Genomic DNA, 8,367 nt, shown 5'->3' with positions numbered 1-8,367 from the left:
ATCAAAATAATAATAGAAGAAAATAAATACTTCTTCCTGTGTCACTAGATATCACCATAACACATCTATCTCAAAAGGATTAGAGTGAAAATTTAAGAAGATAATGGGTTTAGCATGGTGCCTGACATGAAGTCAGTATTACACACACACACACACACACACACATACACACACACACACACACACACACTTCCGTCCTCAGCCACTATGAGAAGTATACTGCCTCTGCCTCTGAAAGAGAATATAAATCAGGCTCCTAATCATTCAGCACAGGCCATTGGCCGCACCTCCTGCACATCTGGTATATACAGCATGAGAATCCCTCTTTAATCAACAGCTCAGAATAATGGCATTTCCGACCCTCATCAGAGAATTCAACCAGGAATTGATTGCAATGCAGCTCTTGCCAAAGGCTTCCAGGGGCAGCAGATATTTGAGAGAAACTGGGTAACAGATACATTTTCTACATGCATTCTTCTAAGCTTTTTCTTTGAATTAGGAAATCATCAGAACACTTATCTGGATGAAATTATTGCAGTTCTTCACAAAACCCTTTGAATTAAAATGTTCTGCTCCTTTTTGAATCCACTTTTTATTTATTTTTGTTAAAACATTTTATTTATTTGAGAGAGAGAGAGAGAAAGACATAAGAGAGAGAAAGAGAGCACAAGAAGGGGAGGGACAGAGACAGATGGAGAGAGAGAGGCAGACCCCACCAAACCAAAGGAGCCCGATGCGGGGCTTGATCCCAGGATCCCGGGACCACAATCTGAGCTGAAGGCAGATACCTAACCAGCTGAGCCACCCGGGCGCCCCATTGAATCCACTTTTTAGATAATTTATATTAAAAATATCTGCCTAGCATGGGACTTGGACCACAGTAGGTCCTTCACAAGCATTTGAATACCAAAAGGATGAATCTGAACAAGAACTATGGTCCCCCCCTACCCTTCACTAGAGCCCAAAGTGAAAGTAACATCAGTTAGGATTTCCTCTTTATGCTTTTTCTTTCTAGGGACCTGCTCTCCATCCTTCACATCTTGGCTGGAGATAACCTTCTTTCTGGTGCCTGCCCCCTTCCCAGGCAGGGCTCTAAGTTCTTTCTGTCCTGCTCCGCCTCTCTTATAGCTCTGTCTTATGTTTTGCAATTGTTTGCACTACTGTCTCCTCACTGGACTGTGAGCCTATTCAGGACACAGCTGTGCCTTTTTCATCTCTGTTACCACATTGTACGGCACAGGGCCTGGTCCACAGCAGGTTAATGCGTGTTTGGATGTCAAAAGAATAAATAAAGCAATTCAGTGTCCCTATATAAATGTCACTGAACATTTCTTCTTTGAATTCAGTAACAGAAAAACTTGATGTTTTCAAAACATTTTTACTGAATTCCTGCTTTATGCAAAACACTTTCCTAATGTAACAGAGATCTCTGTTGTCCCTACTAAGGAGTTCTACATCAGGTGAGGGACACAGGACACATCTACAGGCATATTTAAGGTAATCTGGATTCAGTGTTCAAGTTGCAGTACAGAGGAAATGCACAGGGGAGCCTGGGGGTAGAAGAGATTAATTTCAAAATGAAGATAAAGGAAGTTTGTTGCTTGAGGTAGACTTTGAATGGGCAGAATTTTAATAGATATAAGGATGGGAAACAGCCTTTACTTGTCTGTGACTCTGATGTTTCTGAGTGCACGAATTGTATTTATATCTTTGTATTCACAAATGCCTAGTATGGACCTGGCATATGGTAACTTTTCAATAGATGCTTGTTGGAAAATAAAGTTTATGAGTCTAGGGGTAAATGAAAGACTAGAAAGGATGATTGAAACCTAACTGGGAAGGACACAGTTCTGTCTGTTGTGAGTAGCCATAAAATGTTCTTGAGTTGGGGAGAGATGCGATCAGATCAGATTATCTGTGAAGGATGAATTAGGGGGGAAAGAAACTGGAGACCAGGAAAGCAGCTAGAGGATATTTAAAAGGTACAGGTGAGAATCCATGAGGATGTGAATTAAGCAGTGGAAGTGGAAGGGGCAAGGAAGGGATGAAGATCTCCTTTTTTTGTTTTTGTTTTTGTTTGTAAAATTTGTCTATTTAATGTTTTTTTTGGGGGGGGTTGTTTTGTTTTGCTTTTTCAAATAGAATAAATAGTTCTCTCAATGATTGCAGACACATAAAACTGCTGGGTAGTATTCAGAAACATCACAATAATGGCAGTTTTCCTGATTGGTGTGTAGTCTCCAATAATCATACAATTTCATACAAAGTTTCCTTGTATGAAACTTCTGTCAAACAGTAAGACTTCATTTTTCAGGACTGTTGGTGACCTGGGCATATTTTCCCTAAGTAATCTTGCCTCCTTGTGTCACATCACCCAGCTCACTCACATTCACTCAGATAACCAGATCTTTAGTAATAACACCCAAAACGGTACATAGTATAATGGGAATGAAGAATTCTTCTTTACACCAAGTATTGGCAGGCAAAGGTGGCTTCCAGTTCCGGATGTGTTGTAGGCCCTTTTTGACACTAAGTCCACTGGCCTAATGAATCTTTTGTATTTAGGTAGTTTTTTAGTTAAGCCGTTTCCAATAAAGCTGACTTAGTAACCTCCCTCTTCCATGCTTTCTTCTTTGTCTTTCTGTTCAAATAATTTTTCACATTTCTCTGTCTCCCTGGGCATGAACTCTTGACAGGAGGACTTCCCATTTTCCCACTATCTCTTTTCATTTTTGTTAATCATATTGGAAATCACGTTAGCGTGGACTATCCCTCTCTCTCCAGTAGATAGGCAGGTACTGCTCCTTGTGGAGTCTTTTCATCATTCTTTTGTTTGAGGTGCCTCTCTTCATGCATCTTGATCATCTTTTTTCATTTGTGTTTTCTCAGCATGGTGCTGTTTATGGCAGAGCTTAGCTCTTTGACCATTTTTTTGGCCTTCTTTGAACATTCATGAGCCTCTCTGACCTTCTTTCTTTACCTTTTTCTCATAGTAATCCAAACATCATCCATAGCATTTATGGTATAGTTCACAATATTCATTTTGTGGCATGGTGATGGCTGCCAGGTACAGCTGCCAGGACATGAAGAAGCTTTCAATTTTGGGGTGTCAGAGGCCCAGGAGCTAACTCCATGCAACCTGACACAGGAAATGGCAGAATCTTCTGGTTTCAAATAGACATTTCTGTTTACTTTCTTTAGAAAAACCACTGAAGTACCAAGAAGGACTAGAATAAAATATGCGTTCCATCACTGGTGAAACTAGGAAAACATATATAATCCCAAACCAGAATATATAAACTAGACAAAGACTATGTGGGATGTTGGGAATTGATTTAGCAGAGCAGAGAAAGCTTAAAACAAATAAACCTAAGTGTCTGTGGATAGAGGTACATTAGTGAGAAGCAATTCTATTCTCTCTGAAGAACCCAGAAGAGATGAAAATCCCAGGGGTACCAGGTGCAAGGAAGGTGAAAGTGTGCTACAATTGAACAGGGGAATATGTAGAAAGTCTATAAAAGGATCAATTAGATTTCTATAACCCAACCCTGCCTAGCCAGGTGACTACCACTCTCTAACTTCGGTGGGAGAGAAGAGATTTGTTTTTGAGAGCAATTGAACCAGAGGGCTTTTGAATTCAGAGACACCCAGGCTTGTCTTGGGTGAGGTGGCCTCTGAGAAGACAAGAAATACAGGAAAGGCGGCATCCTGAATAGTAAGGTGCTCAGTCCCCTCCCCTTAACCCAGAACACTAGCTGCCACACTTATACCCTTATGGATTGTCCTTCTCTAGAAAATCTCAATGGCCCAATCAGAGGAGACAGGGGAACAAACATACACACACATATATTTCCCCAAGGTAAAAAACATCCAGTACATATATTGAACTCCAGTAGTCATCACATTGCCCAATCACAGACTTCCAATCAGTCTTCCAAATATTTCAGTCTTAAAAGTGAATAGAATGAGAGAACCTTGGCGATTCAATGGGTTAAGCGTTTGCCCCAGGGTCCTGGGATCAAGCCTTGCATTGGGTTATCTGCTCAGCAGGGAGTCTGCTTCTCCCTCTCCCTCCCTGTGCACGTGCGATCTCTCTCCCTCTCCCTCTCCCACTCTCTCTTAAGTAAATAAGTAAAATCCTAAAAAAAAAAAAAAATGAACGGAAGATAGGGGTGCCTGGGTGGCTCAGTCTATTAAGTGTCCAACTCATGATTTTGGCTCAGGTCATAATCTCAGGGTTGTGAGATTGAGCCCCACTTTGGACTCTGTGCCCAGAGGGGAGTCTACTTGAGATTCATCCTCTCCCCCTGCCCCTCCCCCTGCTCTCTCTTTCAAATAAATAAATAAATCTTTTTTAAAAATGAACAGAGGGATCCCTGGGTGGCGCAGCGGTTTGGCGCCTGCCTTTGGCCCAGGGCGCGATCCTGGAGATCCAGGATCGAATCCCACGTCAGGCTCCCGGTGCATGGAGCCTGCTTCTCCCTCTGCCTGTGTCTCTGCCTCTCTCTCTCTCACTGTGTGCCTATCATGAATAAATAAAAATTAAAAAAAAATGAACAGAAGGAAAACGGTCTAGAATTTCGAGAAAGGCCTACAACACAAAAAGCAGAGAGAAAAGAAAAAACTAGGAGAAGAAAACTAATTTTAAAGAAAGCAATAATTAGCATACTCAAAGAAACAAGGATGCTGTAAAAAAGGAGCAATAAGAAAATAAGAAAAAGCTCTTGCAAATTAGCAATATAACTAAAATTGAAAATTCAAAAGAATTGGAAAATTAAGTTGGAGAAATCCCACTGAAAGTAGAACACAGACAAAGATATGAATAATAATATGGAAAAGATAAAGAAATGGGAGGATTCTACCCCTGATAGCAAACTAATAGAGGTTGTAGAAATATGGAACAGAGAAAACAAATAAAACAGAGAAATAATTTGATGATATTTTGGAAAATCAAAGTACAAAGGTATCTAAATTAAGTCCAAAAAGTGTTTCTCCCAAAACAACCCTTTTAAAAGGCTGCACCAAGACGCATCCTTATGAAATTTCAGTGCCCCAAGGATGAAGAGTTGATAGAAAAATATTCCACACACAAAAAACAGGTTACATACAAAAGTTTAGTAATTAGCAGCTAGCTACCCTGGAAGCTAGAAGAGAGGGAGAACTATATTCAGTATTATGAAGAAAAATTATTTCCATTTGAGGAATATACAGTTAGTTAAGCTATCATGATGTGTGATGATAGAATAAAGATATTTTAGAATTACAAAAATTTCAGCAAACCTAATTCCACTGTGTTCTGTCTAAAGAAGCTACTAGGCAATATGTTCTACCAAACAAGAAAATAAGAAGCATGGGGTCCAGGAAAGGAAAGAAGCAAAGGGAATGCCCAGGTTAGTGGTAAATGGAAGTCTCAGGATAAGAGCTGTGTAGCTGACCTAGACAGTAAACAGTTCATAGAACAGGAAGACTTAAGGCTCTAGGAGAGAACTCTCTGGAGGGTGGGGGAGGCAGGGAAGAGAGGTAGGGGACTATAAATGATAGCAAAGTGCATTTAAGAAGTTGTTGGAGGAAACAGGGAGATTGAGCCACTCATTGATACATAGAATACTAAGAAACTGGGGGGAAGAAGGAGGCAGCTATTGACCACGTGAAAACTAAAGTTGAACAAAGAAATGGAAAAAAAGAAGGCAACTATTAACCATGTGTAAAAACAAAGTTGAACAAGGAAGCAGCCATAGTAATAGTACACTACTTGACACAGCAGTAAACAGCTTTTATATGGTTTTAATAAGGTAGATACTGAATACTGACTGAAATGAAGTTGTGATATTAACTATAGATAAGAAGATAAAAGAGGAAAAGTCACATAGAAAGGTTGGAGGAATCTGAGAGAGCTAAGTAATCATTCATTATCAGAGGACATCAATGCATAATAACTGATATTGGAGAATCAAGAAAAAACAATACAATCTTATTATTTAGAATCACAGGTTCTCACAACCCTGTACAAGAAATGGCTGAGAGAACTGACTGGTTACAACTTAACTAGGCTAGTATATATGGTCGTTGTGCATTTCACAACCCACAGAGTGTTTAAGTCGTAACCGCAAAGTTAAGTTTTGCACAACCTGCACAGCCTTATGCAGTAGTTCTGCCTCTGGGAAGCAGGACCGGCACTGGGGCAGGGGACTACTACTCTATCCAGTGACAAACATTTTAGCCCTATTTGCTTTTAAAATTCTGTGTTTAAATTTTAAAAACCTAAAATAAAAAAAAGAGGACAGTACAGATTGGAGACATACTTTTGAAAATGCTCATTGGGATTGAGCAGCTTCTGAGGGATAGGCAGATGAACAGGAGACCGTAAAAACAGTGGAGAATAATCAGTTAAACAGGAAGAAATAAAAAGAAAGTAACTTGGTATCTAGACGTCAAAGGAGCGTTACCAGTGGAAGTAGTGGCCAACAGCGCCACATGCTGGTGAGGGGGGGATTTCAAGGGCTCTGGCATCAGAAGCCCTGGCCCTGAGTCTAACCCAGCTCTGACGCTTTCCACCTGGCTATCTCCTCACCTAAAGAAAGGTGAGAACAATATAAAGCTCACAGCACTCCTCTGCTGCTGCTTTCGTGAAATACAGTGATAAGCTTGCTGGAGAAGAAATCCTTCCCAGGACCCAGTTTTACATCTTGGTGATACCCTCCTCAAACTAACCAAAGTATTCTGGGGGAAAGGGCTATGCTCTTGAAAATTAATTTTACTTTTAAAGATATATTATTTCCAAGGCCCCCAGGAATATGTTTTTCTTATAAAGTTGACAGGTCAGACTCCACTTTCTTGAAGTTGGACTTCTGAGGCTCCTGAAGAATCCCATGGAAATTTTCCAGCCCTGAGGACTAGCTATAGGGGACCAGGTAGGCAAAACAGTCTGCTTCCTGCTGCAGGACTCCAGCTACAAAATGAACTTCTGCTCCCCTGGAACTAGACACAGAACAGGGGCATGCAAGTGGTACTGTCTCAACTTGACTCAACGTGGCTTTCAGGGAAGACAGATTGAATCTTGAGCCTGGGGGCATTGAGTCGAGAGCCTGAAACCAGGAAGGAGCAAGAAATATCTGAGAGTAGGAAAAAGGTGGAGTGGCGTGCTGTTACAAAATCACCAAAATCTCTTTTTCTAGCTTCACAGAGGAGGCCCCCTCACCATGACCAGACCCTGTAAAACCACTCAGGGCTGTTGAGAAAGCCCTGATCTGACGTTCTTCTGGTATCTGTCAACCCCAAGGGCTCCTGTCTCACCTGCTGTTTGGCCTCATGGAATTCAAAAGCAGCATAAAAACAAACCAACCAGGGTTATAGAGCATACCCTATGCCAGGTACCGTTTTCAGCACTTTACTTACACTAATTTTTGTACAGATAAGAAAAATGAGGCACAATGAGGTGAAACAACTAGGCTAATACTAGGGACAGGCCAAATATCAGAGGCAGGCCCTCCTGAACACTAGACTCTCTAGCATAGCCTCACGATGCTCAGCAACCGTTGAGAAGCAGAGGTTCCTCCCTTTCTCAAAAATCTGCAATGACTCCCACTGACTTTTGGATAGAGTATCCAGGGTTCTTGGTATTCAAGGTTCTTCATAACACTTCCTTACCTTTATAATGTCATCTACACTGTATCCAGCCACAAACCAGATGTGCCTGCTACACTGAGCTTTTCAGTCTTCTGAAGTGCCCTGCATTCTCACACCTTTGGGCTTCGGCTAATGCCATTCCTTCATCCTAAAGTGAAAAGTAGTAGAGTGAGGCTAAATAGATGTGATTTGGAATTAAACTTCTCTGTATCTGTTTAGTCTCTTTCCAGTTATGGCAGAGATTGCGAGTTGTCTTCTGGATATCCACTCTCCCTGTATCCAGAAATAAAAGAACCTAATTTTGGGATGGATACATTATTATCTAAAAGACTGTTTTCTTATGTGACTAACTTTTAGCCAATGATAGCTAGGTGAAAATGTTGAGAGTTTCTGGAGGTTTCGTATATTGGAATAGTTGTCATTTCTTCCTTCTTCATCCTGCTCCTTGGAGCATAGGTGTGATATCTGGAGCTCCAGCAGCCATCTTGTACCACAAAGATGAGGGCCACATACCAGGGATGATGGAGCAAAGACCCTAAAAAATCCTGGGTCTATGGTGACCATGCAATGGTTATGTCAGCCCTGACTACCTGCCTTTGGACTTCTATCTCATTTAAGTTTCTACTTTTCAGGTATTTGTTATAGCTAGTTAATCCTACCCTTAAATGATATACCAGCTTGCAACACTTACCCTTCTGGGTCTGAACCTCAGCAGTGAAATGGAGGGAATTATACCACTTG

At 41.0% G+C, this 8,367-nt stretch overlaps 1 pseudogene; it reads right to left on the bottom strand.

The window, feature by feature from the left end:
* Positions 1-2,257: 2,257 nt before the first annotated feature.
* LOC100683171 lies at positions 2,258-3,052 on the bottom strand (annotated as a pseudogene).
* Between the last annotated feature and the right edge of the window lie 5,315 nt (positions 3,053-8,367).

The sequence above is a fragment of the Canis lupus genome, chromosome 6 (assembly GCF_011100685.1).
Source record: "Canis lupus familiaris isolate Mischka breed German Shepherd chromosome 6, alternate assembly UU_Cfam_GSD_1.0, whole genome shotgun sequence".
Classification (NCBI taxonomy): Eukaryota; Metazoa; Chordata; class Mammalia; order Carnivora; family Canidae; genus Canis; species Canis lupus.
Note: the sequence above shows the minus strand (reverse complement) of the source record. Positions and strands in the feature narration are given on the sequence as shown.